At 60.4% G+C, this 18,371-nt stretch overlaps 1 protein-coding gene across 7 annotated transcripts in view; it reads left to right on the forward strand.

The window, feature by feature from the left end:
- SEMA4D (semaphorin 4D) overlaps positions 1-18,371 on the forward strand; it is a 93,931-nt gene that overhangs the window by 37,895 nt on the left and 37,665 nt on the right. The window contains exon 1 of one of the 7 annotated variants that reach the window (XM_027614580.1): positions 4,191-4,328. The exons of 3 other annotated variants lie outside the window; for them this stretch is intronic. The gene's annotated coding sequence lies outside the window, so the exon portion shown is untranslated. Of the gene's footprint in view, positions 1-4,190; positions 4,329-10,905; positions 11,025-16,720; positions 16,817-18,371 lie in introns of those variants that run through there. 3 more of the 7 variants (XM_027614583.1, XM_027614581.2, XM_027614582.1) reach the window with 3 other exon arrangements.

The raw sequence follows: 18,371 nt of genomic DNA on the forward strand, positions 1-18,371 counted from the left end.
GAGGTCCTGACGGGCTGGTCCCCCGGCTCCCCACCCGCTTGGAGCGCGCCTTCTCGGACTTCTGACGGGCACCAGCAGGAGGCCGGGGAGGCCCTGAAAGTCGCCCCCAGCCAGACGGGGCGCAGCACTCCCACGGAGCCCATGCGAGCCCCTGCCATGGCCGCCCTGCCTCGCTTGCTGCTCTTTCTGAGCCTGGTGCTCAGAGTTGTCACCAAAGGCTCGGGGAGGGCGGAGGAGGAGGCAGGGGTCCCTGGAGCCGGTGCCTGGGATCGAGGGGCCGTTCTGGGCAGGGTCTGCTCCCTCCTGCCTGCTTGCCACCGTCCCGCTCCCGCTGCCTCGTGGATTCCTAGGGGCCGTGCCGTTAGAAGGGGCAGGGACCGTGCTGCCGGCCTCGCAGCTGGGGTGCACGTGAACCTCGTGCACTGGGGGTGGGGTTAGGCCTGGGGTCTGGGACGGAGCAAGCGTCTGCCCGAGACTTGCACCCTCACTGTGCCACGGCACTCATCGTGCCCACCCAGGTCACGTTTCCGCTTCCCGCAGCACCGGACACGTCAGCCAGCCCTCCGTCCTCGTGGCTGCCGTGACCAGGAGCGGGGGGTGTTGTAGGCGGCACACAGAGGTCGGTGTCCACTGTCACCAAGCGCTGCTGTGTCCCAGGCCCGCGGCCTCCCCTCGTGGAGGGCGCCGTTGCCCGTGGCCGCAGTGGGGCCTCCCGTCCGCTCGGGTTTGTTCCCAGCAGGTGTGGGAGCTGCCGTCCCCTCACTGCGTGCCTTTCCAGGCCTGCAGGGTCACCTACCCCTCATAGACCGCGAGCGCCGGTCCCCGGCTGAGGCGCAGGCACGGGGGCCCGTGCTGGCGGGCAGTGGTCGGAGGCAGCCCGGCTCCGCCGCAGAGCTCCTCAGCCAGCTCGTGCCTTGGTTTCCCGGCTGAGTTTCGCGCTGCCCAGCGGTGCTGTGACCGACGGTGTGGAAGTCTTTGCCCACGTCCCTGCCTCACCTGCCCTCACCGCGAGCCCAGGCACCCCGACTCTCCCTTTCTCCAAGGCTGGATGCTGATGTTCAGTGGGGCTCGCCCAGGGCCCTTCAGGAGAGCCTGCAGGGGGGCAGCTCCCCCATCCTCACCCTGGAGCCCCCAGCCCTTGGTGACCACCATGGCCTGGCCCCCGTGATCCTCAGAGCCCCTGGCCCTTGGCAGGACCCCTTGTCTGTCCTCATGTGGCTCCAAGGCGCCTTTCTCCTGGAGGGCACAGCTTCTTCCTCCTTCCTCGGCCTGGCCGGGCCCTGCCCTGCGCCCTCAATGAGCCCACACAGGAGAACAATGGGGCCCACATCGTGCACAGCCTGCCATTGATAGGGACGAGAATGGGGCAAGCGTGTTCCACGGCCCGAGGGAGGCTCACCGCGGGGCCTTGTCCCGCTGCTGAAGGGAGCCTTGTGGTGCCCGTGGCTAGTCCCCGCGGCCCCGCCCAGACTGCCCTGGAGACCCCACGATGTCAGCACGGATGCCCCCCAGCACAGGTCCCCGTGAGCATGGGGCGGCCGGGCCAGACCAGGTCCTGAACACCGTCCTCCCGTGGGCAGCGTGGGTCAGGGACCGGCTGGCGAGTGCAGCCCCAGGAGAGGTGAGGCCGGCTGGGTGGGTGATGGGGGTTTGGCTTATTGCCAGAGGCCGTGTTTGTTCTTCATTCCTTTTGTGCAGATGGTACAATGTGGTTTTTTTCTACTAGAAGAATCAAGAGTGTGTACAAACCACTGGGTACAAGAACACGTACACATCGCGTTTGATCTTGTTCTGAGTGCTTGCCGTGTGCGATCGTGTTCAGTCTGCTGAGGCAGCGGGGTAGCGTGCGGTTATCCCCACCTGGCTGACCAGGGCCCTGCGGTGCATCCTGGCATTTCTCATCATTCCTGCACACGGCCCTTCGTGTTCCCGGTTCTCATGGCTCAGCTGAGTGGGAGTGAGCTGAGGAAGCAGGTGGGCATCCCTTCTCGAGGACCAGAGGAGTCTGTCTGTGCAGCTGGACAGCAGGCGTGATTCTGGGCGAGTGCTCGCTGGCCTGGGCGTGCTCCTGGGTCCTTCGCCTGGGTGGCCGGTTCAGGTCCCTGTGGACGTGTCACAGCAGATGTGTCTCCAGGTCTCGTGGGCTCTGCAAGGAAGCCAGTGAAGGCCGTGGGCACCGAGGAAGTGGCTGGGGGCAGGGACACCCAGGCCTGGCTGTGCAGGGATGGCCGTGGGGAGGGCCGGGTGTGGGTGGGGTCTGTAGAACAGGCTCCAAGCCCTGACAGCTCTGCACACGGGAGCGGGTGTGGATGCCGTCCAGGGTCTCGGCTGAATGGTAGTCGGCACAGCGAGGGGTACTCCAAGCGCCCTGGCCAGTCTGGCCCAGGAAAGTGGCCAGTGCCGCCCCTAGGGGGGATGGGAGAGGGCCCGAAACACCAGGGACCCCGCAGTGCCTGCTTGAAGAGGCCGCTGGTGTTTCGGGGCTACATAAAAAGACCCCGTGTGGGGAGATCCCCAAGCCTGGGAACTGTGAGGGCTTGTTCAGAGCCTGGAATTCGTAGAGGCCTGGCTCTCAACAGGAGTGCTTGTAAGCCTTCCAAAATCAGGGTAGAATTTGCATCTGAATGACCAATCATTGCCAAAGCCAGCCAAGGAATGTGTTGGTTTTCTTGTTATTTTGCACTTCTTGTTAACCATCATTTATATTTTTATTCTACCCCCAGCCATTCTTAAAACTAATACCTGGCAGTTGCCTCGCTCCTAATTTCCCAGCGTGCACTTCTGCATGGGAACCTCCCCCATGCCCCCCCCCCCCGCCGTGGAAGGGGTGCAGCAATGCACCTCCCCCTATGGCGCCCCCGACCTGTGGGGTACCCATGTGGGCTCAGAGCTCTCAGAAGGCAGACGGGTTTGGTTTGGACTTCCCAGAATTAACAATTATGTATGAATTACTTCTCAGCTTCAAGAAAATGGGAGAATTAAACCTAAAAAACTCCTTTTTTTTCTGGAAAAAGAATGCAGGAGTTGTGCCTCTACTGGGCCACATGACCAAATAGCCATGGGGTTCCGCAGGAGACAGAATAATGAGGGGCTCCTGTGCACATCCGTGTCCTGATCCCTGGAACCTGCAGATGCAGGTGGCCCTTGAACAGTGTGGAGGTGGAGCACTGACCCTGCACCTTCGAAAATCTGTGTACAACTTTGGTCGCCCCCGAAAGCTTAACTACTCACAGCCTGCTGTTGACCAGAAGCCTCACCTGTACCATCAACAGTCAGTTAACACATGTCTTGTATGTTGTATGTGTTTTATGCCGTGTAACGTATTCTTAGCATAGAGTCAGCCAGAAAGGAGAAGATGTCATTGAGGAAATCATGGGGAAGAAAAAGTCCATTTACGGTATGTTCTGTACTTATTGAGAAAATCCGTATATAAGTGGACCCGTGTCGTTCAAACCAGTGTGGTCTAGGGGTCAACTGTTATATTACCGTACGTGGTAAAGGGACTTCACAGGTATGATTAAGGATCTTGAGATGGGGAGATCATCCTGGATTCTCTAAGTGGGCCCTATGTGTAATCACAGGGTGCCTGATGAGAGAGAGTCAGGAGGGCAGAGAGGAGAGAAGATGCTATGCTGCTGGTTTAGGGGAAGAAAAACTTTTCCTCTACTCTCTTAGGTTCTTTCAGTGGGGCCTGTGAATTAAACGGACAAATGAGAGCTTAACAGGAAAAAAACACACAAATTTCAATATTGTCACATGCGCAGGAGCTTTGCAGAAAAGAAGAACCCAAAAAAGCCGTTAGCCTTGGGGCTTATATGTCATTTTAACCAAGAGCAGTAAGTTGTTAGGTGATAAGAGAAAGGGAAGGCGGTTTGGGCTCGTAGGGGCAGTCCATTGCGGGAAGGTGAGTGGGAGGCTGTGGTGAGTAGAGCGTACTTGGCAAAGTTTGTTATGCAGACTCATCTTGGCGCATTCGCAAGGACACTTGTACAGAGGGACGTCTGTGTCCTGCTTTTGGGCACGTGGGGAGGGCAGAGAGTTCTTCGTGTACCTGCCGTTTCTCAGTTGTCTTCAGTTCAAAATAGTCCTTGTGCCAGAGCAGTCTGTGGGGGGTGGGGGGCAGTCTCTGTGGGGGTGGCGTGTTCCGATCCTCTTTGCTGGCTTTGAAGCCGCCGGAAGGGACATGAGCCCGGGGAACGCAGGAGGCTTCTGGAAGCTGGAAAGGCGAAGAAGTGGATTCTCCACGGGAGCCTTCCGAAGGAACCGGCTGACGCTTGGGTGTGAGCCCCACGCCAGGCTTGTGAACTCCAGAGCCGTGAGATAGCACAGTTATGTTGTTTGAGGCCGCTGAGCTTCTGATGATTTTGTACAGCAGCCCCAGGGAGGCCGGCACAGGTCCCTTAGGATGTGGTCTGTGCCCAGAGGACCTTTGCTACCACTATAGGGACAAGGAGCGTGTCTGCACAGCAGAGATGTGACATCCAGCAGCATACAAACCGGTGGTGTTCAGACTGTGAGGATCCCTGGGTGGGCTTGTGCAGACCCGCGGGCAATGGGGGGGGTGACGTGCGTGCCCCCAGGACGCTGCTCGTTCCTGCCACCGGTCTGGGACGGAGCTTCGCACAACTCCCTGTAGACCATGGACACGGTCGGCATGCAGAGCAGGGAGCAGGTCTAGAGGGGCTGGCGGAGAACATGTAGAATTAAACAGCAGGAGAAGGGCGGTGTGAGTCTTGGGGCAAATAGGGTGGGGGCAGGATGTGTGGGGGGCTCTGCCCTGGCCTCAGCCACGCTAAGAGGGAGCCCCCGCTTGGGGTGGGAGGGTCTGCCGTGGCTCGGCCTCTGCCCAGCCAGCACCCCCCTCCTGCCCTGGGGACCTGGCAAGCCCTGGGCATGGGGCGTCCGTGCTTTCACAGCTGGGTGGGCAGCCACAGGCCCCGGCGTGCACACGCAGAGGACGGTTGGGGCATGGGAGAGTGCCTTCCCCAGGGGCCCAGCCCAGGGAGCAGGCAGGGCCTGGTGGTGGATCTGGGCAGAGGTGGCCTCCACTCCTCTGTGCTTGTGAGGGCAGCCGTGGGTTCCAGGTGCGAGACTCCGCACCAGCCCTGGGCGCCATGCTGCTCCCACATAGCCGCTGGTTGGATCGTGGCCTATCACGGGCTCCTGTGGCCTCGCCCTTGACAGTTTAGCTCAGACATTGGTCACCTTGTGCTGACCCTTCCACTCAGTCAGCGGCCCCAGTCGGACCTCAGATGTGACCTCCTCCCTCCACCATGGTTCGCGACTTTGGGTGCCTGTTTTGCAGTTTGCGTGTTTCTGGGGGTACGGTGTCCCAGCCCCGTGGGGCTGCCGGCTGTACCGCCGCATGTTGGCTTGGCGTCAGTGAGGCCGGCAGCTTTATTTCCTTGCGGTTGCCCTGGCCTGTTGGGTCACTTCCTGAAAGTCATGTCTGAGCACTTGGCCAGCACGCGGCCCCGACCCTCTCCGACGGCCCGTCTGCAGGATGCGGCCCCCGCCCTCTGTGGACTCCGTTCTGGGGGAAGCGCCACGCTGGGGGGGATTGGATGTCGTGTTCCCACTGTGTGTTTGGGGGAGCTGACGTCACGTGGGAACGAGAAGTCTCACACTTCGCACCAGTCACGGTTGATGTCCCCGCACGCGCGCCTTCCAGGGGGAGCCTGCGCCAGAGGCCTGTCCCTGACTCCACGTGGAGGGGAACACACTCTCCCAGCAGGAGAACCGCGGCGCGGGTGTGTGTCCTCCATCCCTGTAACCTGCAAAAGTCGTGTGTGACTCGGCTGTCCCCTGCTCTTACCCTGGTCTCTCCGTGGTTCTCCAGCAGCTCCCACGCATCTCAGCACACACGTACCACGTACACACGCCCCCCACAGCCACCATGCACGCACACCACGCATGTGTGTTGTGGCCGACCCCAGGGCTCTTCTGGACGTCAGCCTGCAGTGTGCGGCTGGGAATCTTGGTGAGAAGAGTGGGTCTTAGTCCAGAAGGTGGCCAGCACCCCCCTGACGTCCTGGCCTCCTGAAGCTTCCTGGAGCCTGGCTCCCACCGGGACCAAGACCCCTGACCTGCCCTCTACTCGGTGTCTTTGGTGCCTGGTGAGGGTGCTGGGGGCAGCCACGGGGCAGGAACCAGGTGGACGTGGCTGACCGTGACTGACCAAGCGGGCGGCCGGAGCTGACTTCTCAGACCTATTGTGTCCTCCAGCCAAGCTCTGCCCATCTGAAACTCAAAAGGCTGGAGACGGGTATCTGCTCTGTGTCCACAGAGTGCAGGTGCGTTTTCCACCTGCAGAGGGGCCCTTGTGGGGCTGGCCCTGGCGGGAGGGCAGGGTCATAGGGACAGAAGGTTCTAGAAGGGAGCAGACCTCGGGACATTTGCAGATGCTGCTGGACCCTGCCCCTCACTCTGCATGTGGGGACCTATGTGACCTTCTCACCACTCCTGTGTCTCATTGACACAAGCCCTGGAAAGGCTGAGGGTCGAGAACCCCCAAGAGCTGGCGTATTCTCATGAGTGGCAGCTCTGAGTGATCGCCTTGTTGACTCCCCATGCCCCCTGGGTGCTGGGCTCAGGTCGAGCAGCTGGGTCACCTTGGAGCGCTCGGGAGGCGCCTTGGAGGTGGGTTGATGGAATGCCCCTTCCCTACAAGGAGGGAAATGGTGCTCAGTTGTGTGGATATACAGCATTTTCTTTATCCATTCATCCCTGAGTGGACACTTGGGATTGTAGGCGGGTAGAGAGAATCTCCTGTCTTTCCTTCTGAGTCCTGTGGCCTGTCTAGTAATTAAATTAACATAAGATATATTAACAGGAGAAGAGCGAATTTAATTTTGTACACATGTACACCTCCAAAACTGCCGCCATGAACGTGGGTGTGCAGATCCCCGTTTGAGACCCTGCTTCCAAGTCGTTTGGCCGGGCTCTCGGTCTGCCTGGACTCGGGGATCCAAACCCCGACTGGGGGCAGGGGCTGTGGAGAGGAAGACCTGCTGGCCGGCCGCTGTCTCGAGGCCGCACCTGCTGTGGTCTGGGGCGTGCATTTCGCTCTGCACTTGCGGGCTCGCCTGTCACAGGGTGCCCTGCTCAGCCCGCCTGGCTTTTCCGTTTGGTTGCGCCTGTGGCCGTCATTAGGGAAGAGTGCTGGAGGGGGACCCACTGTGTGTGTCTCAGCGTTCCCGGCTCCCGCTGAGCCCCCAGGTGACAGCCTCCCCTCAGATCCGGGTCCCCAGGTCCCCCTGAGGGTCCCCTCCTGGCTCTCCAGGTGTGCAGGACAGCCGCCCAGAGCGTCACGGAGACGCCGCCGGGGGGCGCTGACCCCGCCCTGCTGGCCTGACCCCTGCTTCTGCCTTGCTTGCAAAGGCCGGTGTGCACTTGGCACCTGGGTCCTCCCGTGGCCACTCAGCGCTTCCTCCCCTGACTGCACGTGTTGTGGAGCGAGGTTGGGTCTGCCTCACACGGGGTGGCCGGCGTGGGCCTCCGTGACAAGGGTGGAGGGACCGAGAAACCGAGGTGGGGCCGAAGCTGTGCGTGGTCAGGCTCGGCGGCCCTGGCCTGGCTGTCGGGGGACGGCTGTGCCCCCGCCCTCTCACTGTGTGGACGCTAATGGCACTTCATCCCTCCAGAGGCTCACACTCCAACCACTTAAAAATTCAGAGGCCCAGCGGCGGCCACTCCCAGGGGCCGGAAGGGTGTTTGATTGCTATTCTCCGAGAGACAGCCAGAGCCCGGCTAGGCACGGCCGCCGGGGAGTGTTTCAGACTTCGATCAGTAACGTGAGTGCCGGGGGAGGCCGCGTCCACGGCGCCTGGACTCTCTCCCGCCGTCCCTGCCGCGGGCCTCCCTTTCCAGAAGGGGGGACGGAGACACAGGGCGGCCGGGGCCGAGGCGTGGGCCCTCAGATGCGTGGGGTGTGCCGGCGGGGGACCCGTCTCCTGGCCTTGGCTCTCTGTACGACCCCGACCTCCTTCCGCCCCCATGGTCTTCCCCCTCTTTCCGTGTTAGAACGTGAATGCTGGGTCCCTGCATGAGCCGGTTGTCACGTCAGCGCCACCTGTTCTCAGGGGCCCTCGGGGAGCAGGTGCCACTCTGCCCGGGGACGTCCTTTAGGACAGGACCGGAGGGTCGCAGGTGGCGGCAGGTGCAGAGGTGCATGGCCGAGGTGGCTTTCCTCAGCGCCGAGGGCAAGCTCTTCCCCTCTGGTGTCTGTCCAGGGGGAGAAGGTGTAGAAAGAACACTGCGTGAAACCTGGCAGGGTGGTTTTTTATGGCTCTGCCACGGTGGGCCCACTCTGGAAAGGCTCAGCAGACGCCCCCAGCCGTTCCTGGCGGGTTTTCATCACATCCTCACTAACAGTCGTAGTTACCAGAGCGCCAGGTCGTGGGGTAAAAAGCCCACGCGCGCTTTGAGCTCAGCTGCGTCTCACGGCTCAGCACCCGAGGGGCGAGGTAAGTAGCCGGCCCGGGCACACAGCTCGAACCCCGGCAGCGGGTCCCTGACGCCCTGCCTCATGTGTGTCCCTCGTGGGGGGTAATGGACGGCCAGGCTCGGTGGGGCAGGGCACATGTGTGGAGGGGAACGAGGCGTAGACACTAGGAAGATGAAGCCACGCGTGGCCCCGTCTGGCGGAGAGCCAGGAGGGCAGAAGTGTCCCCACAGACAGCGGGAATGTGCTCCTGGGGACCGGGCCGCCTTCCCCTTCACCGCAGGGTGGCCTGAGCGACTGAGAGAATCTGGGGAAGCTGCTGATGTTCGGAAACAGCATGAGGTTTTGTAAGGAAAACACCAAAAAGTGCATTTTCTAATGCAAATGCAGCCAGGAGGTGCGGCAAAATCCGAAGAAGGTATTTAGCCACGTCCCTCAAGCCCCGGGCCCGGAGCTCAGCACCCCGTGCAGCTTGCATCCCTCTTCCACCTGGGACGGGTCATGGCCGGGCGCTCGGGGCTCGATCAGGTGCACCTGGCCCCCGCAAGCTCACCTGGAAAGCAGGAAGTGCGGCCCTGCCGGCATTCGGGAGTCTGCGTGGGCGAGCGCCGGGTGCTTGGGGTGGGCCACCCCTGGCCTTGCTGGGCGTCAGCGTCCCCGTCGGCTCTTTCCGTGAGTAAGCGTACGTTCAAGTGCTGTTTCATCCTCTCCTCGTTGCGCTTAATGATATGTGTGTCCATTGAGCTCGTCAATAAGCATGGACCCGATGGTTTGCGTTGCCTGCCTAGCGGGCTGGGAGATTATTTAGCTAGGTCCTGACCGGTGCGCATTTAGACCAGAAATCCTCACTGTTGAAGCAGCGTGGAGATGCACGTTCCTGAGCTGGCATCCCTTTGAACGGGTGGGATTGCCCAGGAAGCACGCGAGCGGCATGTTCGTCAGACTCCTCTGGAGAGCCAGGCCTGGCTCCGCCCCCGCTGGTGCTGGCGGCCAGGTGCCGCTCAAGCAGGGTGGGCCTCGCAACCTGGCGGCAGGCACCCCCCCCCCCCCAGAGGCAGAAAATTGCTTCCCGCTGAAGATGGAGGGGTCCGTGCAGGTGTGTGTGTGAGGGGCTGCCCAGCGCGGCTCTCCTCGGGCTTTGCGGGGTAGAAGAGAGGTGGTCCCTGGAACCTGGGGGTTCGGGCAAGCTCGGGCAGGTGTTTCAAGTTTCTCGTCTGTATGTTGGAAAAAATCCATCTGGTTCTGAAATTTTGTGAGGAGTGTCCTCTCTGTGGCTGAAATGTTTCTAGAGCCTTCCGTCACCTGGGATGCTTTGGGTGCGATTGCCATCCGAGGCTAGGAGCCTGCCCCAGGCGGCCAGGCGTGCCCACCTCCCGCGAGGCCCCAGCCTGTCGGTCAGAAGGAGCAGGGAGCTTAAATGCAGGGTCTGTAGTTCGAGTTGTCATTCAACTATTCGTCCCTGCCCGAGACCGCTCGTCATTGAACACACACCTGGGGACCACGGTCTGGGCACGGAACTGGTCGCTCTTCATTCGCCGTGGGGTCTTCGGCGTGGGTCAGTTATGTCATCTGCTTGTTAGGCTTTTAAGCTGGGAAGAAAAAGCGAGGACTGCAGAGCCTGGGCTGACCTAACTGGCCAAGTGGGTTTATTTGGAAAGGCTGACGCCTGCCAGACTCCATAGCAGGCCCTGGTGCCGCCAGCTGGCTTCAGACCGTCCTCGGGGAGGCGCCTGCTGCACCCCTAACTAGGAGCACGTGTGAGGTGTTGGTGAGGAACCGGGTTGAAGTGAGCCCGGGGAGGCCAGCTGTGTGTGCTGGCTCCATGAGGCCTCGGGGCAGGCTCTCCCACGTAGGGGAGCGGTGGCTCTCCAGCGCTGAGGACTCATGAGGTGGTGTTGGGGGGGAGGGGCAGACGCCAGCTTTCGGGCTCCGAATGCACTGCTGGCCGCTGGTGTGACTTCCGGAAGCGGCCAGACCTTGGTTTTCTTGTGTGTGAAGGAGGGATGATTTCTGGCCCATCGAGTTGTTGGAAGAGCCTCCATAAGAGGCCCGCACGTCCCTGGTGGCACATGGTGACCTGACCAGCTCTTCTTTCCCCTCCCCTCCCCCAGAAGGCTGTTCTGGGAGGATGGGGACGCCGGGCCCCCCAGCTGTGTCTCCGGAAGATGGCTGCCTGGGGACAGCCCTGGGGGTGGGGAGAGCTGGGGAAGGTGAGGATGGGGGCCGCCTCTAGGCCAGTGGCAGGTGGTCCGGGCCTGGTGGGCCGATGGAGCGGATGTGGCAGGGGTGGCCACGCTGCGGGCTCTGCAGGCCTCTCCCCGCCCCTCCCCCAACCAGCACATCAGCTTCCGGGCCCAGAGCTTCCGGTGCCTGGAGGGTCTGTGGAGGCCTTGAGGGACCCAGAGGTGGGTGGGGCGGGGCCGCGTCGGCCCCTAGGGAAGCTGCTTCAGCCGCTGACAAGGTTGAAGCCTGGAGGCGCGGTCTGCTTTTCCTGGTAACCCCACGGCCGACCGGCCGGAGCTGGTTTTCTCCTCTGGGTGGCACTTCCTCTCCAGGGGTGCCCCCCGCCCCGTGCCTGGAGGTAGGGCTGGCACGCATGCCGTCTGGGTCCCTGCACAGGTGGCGGCCCAGCGCAGGGACCGTGCTGTGCCAGTGGAGGGCTGGGCAGGGCGGGGGGCTGTCTGTGTCTCCGCTGCTCCCGGTCCGAAGTGAAGGGGCCAGCCTTGGGGTTCTCACAGGTGCCAGCTCACGTGTGTGTATCGTGGGGAGCCGGGCCCAGGACTGCCCCTCTCTCTGCTGCCCCGTGGCCCCCTGGATGGCCCTGCCTGCATGTGGCCTTCGGTGGGCAGGTGCAGGCGGGGCCCAGGTCCCTCACTGTATCTGGCAGCAGTGCCTGAGTCAGGCTGGCTACACGTGCACTTTGCAGCGAGAGGGGGGCCGTTCCTGAATGGAAACCGGCCCCCCGGGCAATCCTGACTGCACCGGGATGCAGCCCACCCCAAGGGGCGCTGCCCGGCCAGCCTGGCCCCGCATGTCCCCGGAGTGAGGACCCGGGACTGGGCAGAGGCTCCCCAGCAGAGCTCATCCCGGGGCGGTGCCCGTCGGGGACCTGCCGAGACCTGAAGGGCACTGCTCAGGGCCATCACGTGTCCCAGGGCAGGTGCCTTGCTCAGCCTGTTTCTGTGGCGGGACATACCCACCGCACTTGCACGGAGGCGGCCCAGGACCCGGGAGTGGCTGGCACATGGGGTGGCCCTGAGCTCTGCCTGGCAGGCAGCACGGCCAACTGGCCAGGCTCTGGGACCAGTTCTGCAGGAAATGAGACCTTGGGTCCCGTCATCCTCAGTGGACAGGGCCACTGATACGTGCACACACCCTACTTCCTGAGTCCTTGGCAGGACACAGTCCCATTTCCTCGGCCCTCGACGGCAGGGAGGCAGGGAGGCAGGAGTCCTGTGCTGTGGCTGGTGATGCTCTGGACCCACGTTTGGAGTCCCCTCTGGCCTGTCCCCATGTGACCCTGTCACTGGATGAGGGGGCCCAGCTTGCGCGAGGGGGCCTGTAGGCGGCACCTGGAGGCATTTCTCTGGCAGGTTGCTTGCTTGGCACAACCGTGGCCCTGCTGTGGCCGCCACGAGCAGTGGCAAGGCCCTCGTGGGGGCAGAGTGGTAGCCTAGCTTATCCCGGTGTAGGAATGTTCTAGAGGCTCTCCTAGATTTTTCAGTTGACTTTGGTTCCTGTGAATTGTGAGGAGACCCCTCTGCCTCTGTGCTGCGTGTCTCCTAACGCGCTCCCCGGCACTGGTCCCCGGGAGGGAAGGCGCCTCCTCAGGCCCGCTGGGGACCGTGCGGGCCGGCCAACCCCTCAGCCCGTGTCTTCCCACCGGGAAGATGACGTGGACGGTGACAGAGCCGCTGCCACATTTCCATGTCTCGCCTTCTAAAGCACCGGGGAGGTGGCGCGGGGCTCAGGAGACGTCCTGCCTGGTGTGCGAGTCCACGCCGCGGGAAGGACAGATGCGCCAGGCTCCAGGGCAGGTGACGGGTTGGCAGGACCAGGGCCAGTGAGCCTGGCCTGCGGTAGGAGGGTAGACCCCTCTCCTGTGTGGAGGCTGCAGAGTGGACTCCTGGAATCTGGGGCCTGGGCTTCCCTTGACCTGGGGACCTTCAGCAGAGGTCACTCCCAGGCACCTTCTCACCGTCTGGAGGGTCGAAGGCATTTGGTGTTTCCAGGCCAGTTGTCTCAACTGCCGTGAGAGTGGGGTTTGCTGGAGGCCGACCCCACGTCGTTGTATGTGGTCCTCGGCACTCACACGGCAGCTGGGCCTGGAAGCATCTGGAAGATGAGAACCACAAGGGAGGGTTGATTGGAGGGGTGAATCAGGTCCAGTATGGGGCCCCTCAAAGGTCACGCTGCGGCGGTGCCTCTGCGGGTAGTTTGGAAAGTAGAGATGATTGAGGTTCTGACCATGTGCCGGGGCTGGACAGTGGGCATCTTGGCAGCCGTGGAGACCTTGTTGCTCCCCAGGTTAGGGGGAGGCTGGGACCGTTCCAGGCCTCCTATGGCACCTGCGATATTTGCTTCCTTCTCCTCATGGCTGGGGGAGCGAGCGGCCGTCACTCTGTCGCCTTCCCAGTGCTCTTGCGAGGCCATCTACCTGCCCATGGTTGATGGCGCATGGGATGGTGTGGTTTGAACACGGATCGGGGGGGCAAGGTCTCAACGTGACGAGCTTTGCTGCCTGGCGCTCAGTAAGCTGCTTCCAGGGCCTAAGTGGGCGTTTCTGGGGTCCCCTTGAAGGGGTGCAGAAGCTGGTGAATCAGAGCAAACGCTTGTGTGCACCAGATAGTGCACGGAGGTCAGCATGGCGGCCCCCACTAGGCGTAGTGATGTTCCTTGTGTCCCGCCTGGGGGCTCAGCCCCGGGGGCCCTCGCGGTGCTTTCGCCAGCAGCATGCGCCTTCTCTAACGGGTTTTGCAGGCAGAGAGCGAAGGCCACGTCCCGGAGGGAGGCCAGGTGCAAGGAGAGGGCCTCGTCCTGGCTCAGCCTTTGCAGACTTGAGCTGGATGGCAGCCTGTGGTCGAGCGGGCTTGGCTCTGTAACCCTGCTATGTATTTTTAAGGAGACACTAAAGATGAAGGCAAAGAGAGTGGCATTTTGTGGTTTTTTTTAGACTTAAAAAAGAAATCTCCGCCTGGACCTGGGCTTGTCAGGGCTCCAAGGCCCGTCCCTCCTGCGGTGGCTAAGAGGAGAGACGTCCTGGTCGTTCTGCAGCTGGGCTAGGCCCGTGCAAGGGGCAGGAGTCAGGTCCCCTGGTGAAACTCCCGCTGCAGAGACTTTTTGGGCAGGATGCCGCCCCAGGTGGCCCAGAGCGCAGTCCTGAGCCAGCCCCGCATTTAGGCACTGTTCTGAACAATTCTGTGACACCTTCACACCCTGGCACATGGCAGAGAGAAGGAGCCCCCTGCTGTGGGGTTGGGGTGCTGCTTGTCTCTGCCCCGAGCTCTTGGAGGAGAAGCATCCATTCAGAGTGGAGCCAGACGCTTCCCCAGAGAGCAGTTTCCAACCCTGCCCGCTGAGCTGTGACCTGCTCCAGCCCCAGGGCGATGGGCAGTTCCGGAGCTCCGGGACCTGCTGGCCGGGCCTGTGGGGGATGGCGGGATGTAGGAGGGAGGGAGGGAGCCCCAGCTCTGCCGGAGGCTTGAGATTCGTAACTGCCTTTGTGAGTCTGACAGGGCTGCCTAACACCTGTCTCATCAGGAACTGGGGGCAGTGGGGCCCCACGGCTGGTACCCCCCGTGGATGGCGCAGCAGGGCTCTGGCCTGTTATCAGCGCAAACCGAGGGTTCCTTCGGAGGTCCGGCGCTGTAGTCAGACGTGTGCGTACCCCAGGGAGTTGGACATGGGTGATGTGAGTGACCTCCTGTCTGGGGGCTAAGGGAGTGGCTGGGGGCTGGAGGGGCAGTGACCTGTTCCCGTCCCCACGGGTGGGAAGTGGCATCCGAGGGCCCGGAAGCCTTCACTGGAGCAGCACGCTCTACCATGCCCCCTGTTAGGGGAGAATAGTGACCGCCTGAATTAGGCGTCTCATTGGCTTGAAAGAAGTACGAACAGTGTGGTGGACATCGACTGTGTTTTATTGCATAGAACGTGTGCCTGTGCACACAGAGCGCAGGTAACGGAAGACCTGAGCGGGGACTGGAGTGAAGTACGTCCTGGGGATTGTGTGCGACGGTCCCCGTAGAGGGAAGCAGGCCTGTGAGGGCGATGAGTGTGTGCTCTGAGTGTGTGTGCCCACCCTCATCCCCCCCGTATGAAGGGACAGAGTCTTAGGACCGCTTCACCGTGACCCCTGTGTGGCATCTGCACTTCTGCAGATAGGCTCTGGATAGAGGAGCTTTTGGGTTGAGTTTTTCTGGTGGTTAAAATCAGTCTTTAAAAATAAATTTTGAGGGGCGCCTGGCTGGCTCGGTCTGTAGAGCGTGTGACTCTTGATTTCAGGGTCATGAGTTCAAGCCCTATGTTGAGTGTGGAGCCTACTTTAAAAAAATGAATTTTAAGTGGGAAATTAGCAAAGAGCTGAATGTCCAATGTTATCCTATTGGATTATGGAACATTGAACAGCCATCCAAGGATGCTTGGGGAGTGCTAGATGCCCATGGGGTGCCACCATACAGGAGACCCCAGGGAAGGAGGCACAGTTCACTAGGAGGTCCTGCCCTCCCCTCCGGCCAGCCCACAGGGGACACCCCCGCTTCTTCCTTGGACTTCCTGGTCTCTTGTGGGGCTGCAAGCCTGCTCCTCCCGCCCCGGGGTGCTGAGCTGGGCTTCACCTGCACTCACAGCCACTGGACCTCTTTGCTCTGTGTCAGAGTCCCTTAGAAGGAGGTCCCTCAAAATGTCCAGTCAGTCAGAAATCACCGAAAGTCTGTCTGCTGTTCTTGGAAACTTGTGTTTTGATGGAATCCCGTTAGTAAGCTTCAAGCAGGGAACCATAGGTGAATAGCGTACAATGCAGCGATTCGACGAGTCTGTATCAGTGTCCCCAGCTGTTACCATGCACCATGGTTACAGTTACTGATGATGTTCGCTGTGCCATACTTTCTATCCCTGAGACTAGCTTCTATTCTAACTGGGAGTTTGTACCTCTTAACCCCCTCCACCCACCTCACCCAGCCCCCCACCCCCGCCCCGTGATCCCAGTTTGTTCTCTGTATTTAAGAGTCTGGTTTTCTGTTTGTTCATTTGTTTTGTTTTTTAGATACCAGTATAAGTGAAATACGGTGTTTACCTTTCTCTGACTTAGCATAATACTCTCTAGGTCCCTCCATGTTGTTGCAAATGGCAAGATGTCATTCTTTTTGATGGCTGAGTAATATTCCAGTGTGTGTGTGTGTGTGTGTGTGTGTGTGTGTGTGTGTGTGTGTGTGTGGACACCGCACCTTCTTTATCCATTCATCCATGGAAGGACGCTTCCATATCTTTGCTGTTGTCAATAACGCTGCAGCGAGCATGCGCATGCATGTGTCTTTTCAAAGTAGTGTTTTTGTTTTCAGTGGGTAGATACCCAGCAGTGGAATTACTGGATCGTAGGGTAGTTCTGTTCATTTTTTGAGGAAGCTGCATCCTGTTTTCCACGTGACCATACCCATTCACACTTCCACCAGGAGTGCACGAGGGAGCCCTTTGCCACGTTATTCTTTTTACCAGCTGCATAGTATTCCATCTCCCAGATGTGATGCAGTTTATGTACAGATCAGCTTATGCATGTACAGTGCACGTGTGTGTACTGTTTCCAGAGTTCTTCTACCGAATAGCCTCCTACGTGGGCACCTCACGTGTGGGGTGTCTCTGCCTGAATCCCCGGGGAGAACTGTTGGGTCAGGACTTCTGGGCCCGCGCTGCCCCGTGGCCCCCCGAGAGGTCGCCCAGTGCATGTGGACATGGCCCCTTGCCCCCTCCTCACTGCGCTTTATGGGCAGCTGGCCTCATGGCTGCCCTTCTCAGAGGTGGGGAGTAGCCTCTTGCTTTGGTGTGCAAACCCGTGGTGCGGGTCAGGGTCAGGGGCTTTTGGGAGGGGAAGTCACATTTGCAGAACATGGACAAGATGCCTGCAGGACCTGCCTCGCCTTCGCTCTGTGCTGTGGTCAGAGTGGTCGCTGGACAGCTACCGTCGGGCGTGGCGCACGCGCACCTGCACCTGGGAGTGGGGGCGGGGTGGACATGGCCACGTCTCTCGTGAGGGAAAGAGAAACACTTCTCTCTCTCCTGATTAATTTCTCTTTCATTTCGCAAAATGAGTGTTGAATTTTTCTTATGCGTGTTCTGAGAGGTGACGCCCGGTGAGGGGAGACGCAGGGTTCAGGCAGTACGGTGAGTGGCTGTGTGGGGACTGTCTCCTGTACTCTTCGGCAAGGCGATACCTAATTACAGTGCGTGGGTTTTTCTGTCGAGAAATCAGAAAGAACTGGCATGGTAGAAGGGTGTAGACAGCTGGGGCCCGGGGCCTGGCCGTTGGCTGGGCCGGAAGTGCCTGGTTTTTACCCAGGAACCGTGTGGCTAGGAGCTGTTTGGCAGAGGGCAGAGGTGAGGTGGCCTCGCCCAGGTGCGTGTGTGGGTGGGGGTTCACATGCCGACAGCCTGCCCTTGGTGCTCAGCGCCATGAAATTCGGGTGAACACGAGACGCACCTGCTTGTATTTATTGAAGTGACAAAGGCTTATTGAATTTCCAGAAGAGAGAAGCCTTTCAGTTTAAAGTTTCTTGGCATTCAGGTTGTTTATGTAAACCTCTTGCTTCTGCGTGAATTGCTTTCGTTTTCCCGAAAGTGTTTTGGGGAGCGTGCATGTGGCCACTGTGTGCTGCCTGCCTGTGTGAGCAGGTGAGGCCCACAGTTGGTCACGTTTGCCTGTTGTCTATCAGTTGCGGCAGCACGTCCCCCCGCGTTCAAACAGCAGACGTGGGTTCTGGGTGCGGGGAGGGCACAGCCTTGTCGGGGGACGCTTGCCTGCATGCTCATCCGTGAAGATGTTTCTGCTTAGAACTTGGCCGTCAGCAGTAGCTGATCCAGAATCAGAAAGACCCAGAATCGGCCTTTGCAAGCCCGACACAGGGAGACGTAAGGAATCCTAACCACTTCCACCAATACCCGGGGGTCTCATTTGCTCGGGATTCACGGGACGTGTCTCAGGCCGCGAGGGGCCCCGGGTGACCCTGGGAGTCATGCGTTGTAGGTGTGGGAGCGGGGTGCCAGCCTTGTCTGTGGTGTGGGCGTGATGACTGGTCCCACTCCAGGGGCGCCGGGTGGGAGAGACGGGGCGTCGGCCCTGCTTCCAGCGAGCACCTCCTACTTCTCAGCTGTCTTCCAGAGAATGGCAAGAACTGTACCAGCTCTTAAAGCAAAAGAAAACAAAAATATTCCAACCACCAAAACATGCTAGCGTTTGATTCTGAGGTTTAAAAACTGTGCTAGATCACTCGCAACCATGAGGGGTCCAGCACCGATGTCGACACGCTCACGTACCTTGCACAGGGCCCCCTGGGGCTGCCGTTCCGATCCGGTCAGGTTGTCGTCCTCCTGGACTCGGGCGTCCCTCTTTGAGGGCTCCCCCCGGGGCTGCTGGATTTCCGTGAGGATGGGTTCTCAAGGACACGGATCTGAAACTAATAGCCTGATTCTCTTCTGGCAAATGGCTAACCAGGACCGTGGGGCGTATTTGGTTGGCTTACTTCGCAGGGAAGTGGCTGTGGTCGGTGTCTGGGGACTCGCCAGGTTACACTTCCCTTATGGGCGCGATTGCACACTCACTCCTCCCTCCCGTTTGCACAAGGGCATGAAAGCCACACCCATCCTGGGGTCTGGAGGTTTAAAAAAAAAAAATGCAAGAGTTTCTTTGCAGTGCCCCTCCAGGAGTGATGCTGAGGGTGCG

This window comes from Zalophus californianus, chromosome 13 (assembly GCF_009762305.2).
Source record: "Zalophus californianus isolate mZalCal1 chromosome 13, mZalCal1.pri.v2, whole genome shotgun sequence".
NCBI lineage: Eukaryota > Metazoa > Chordata > Mammalia > Carnivora > Otariidae > Zalophus > Zalophus californianus.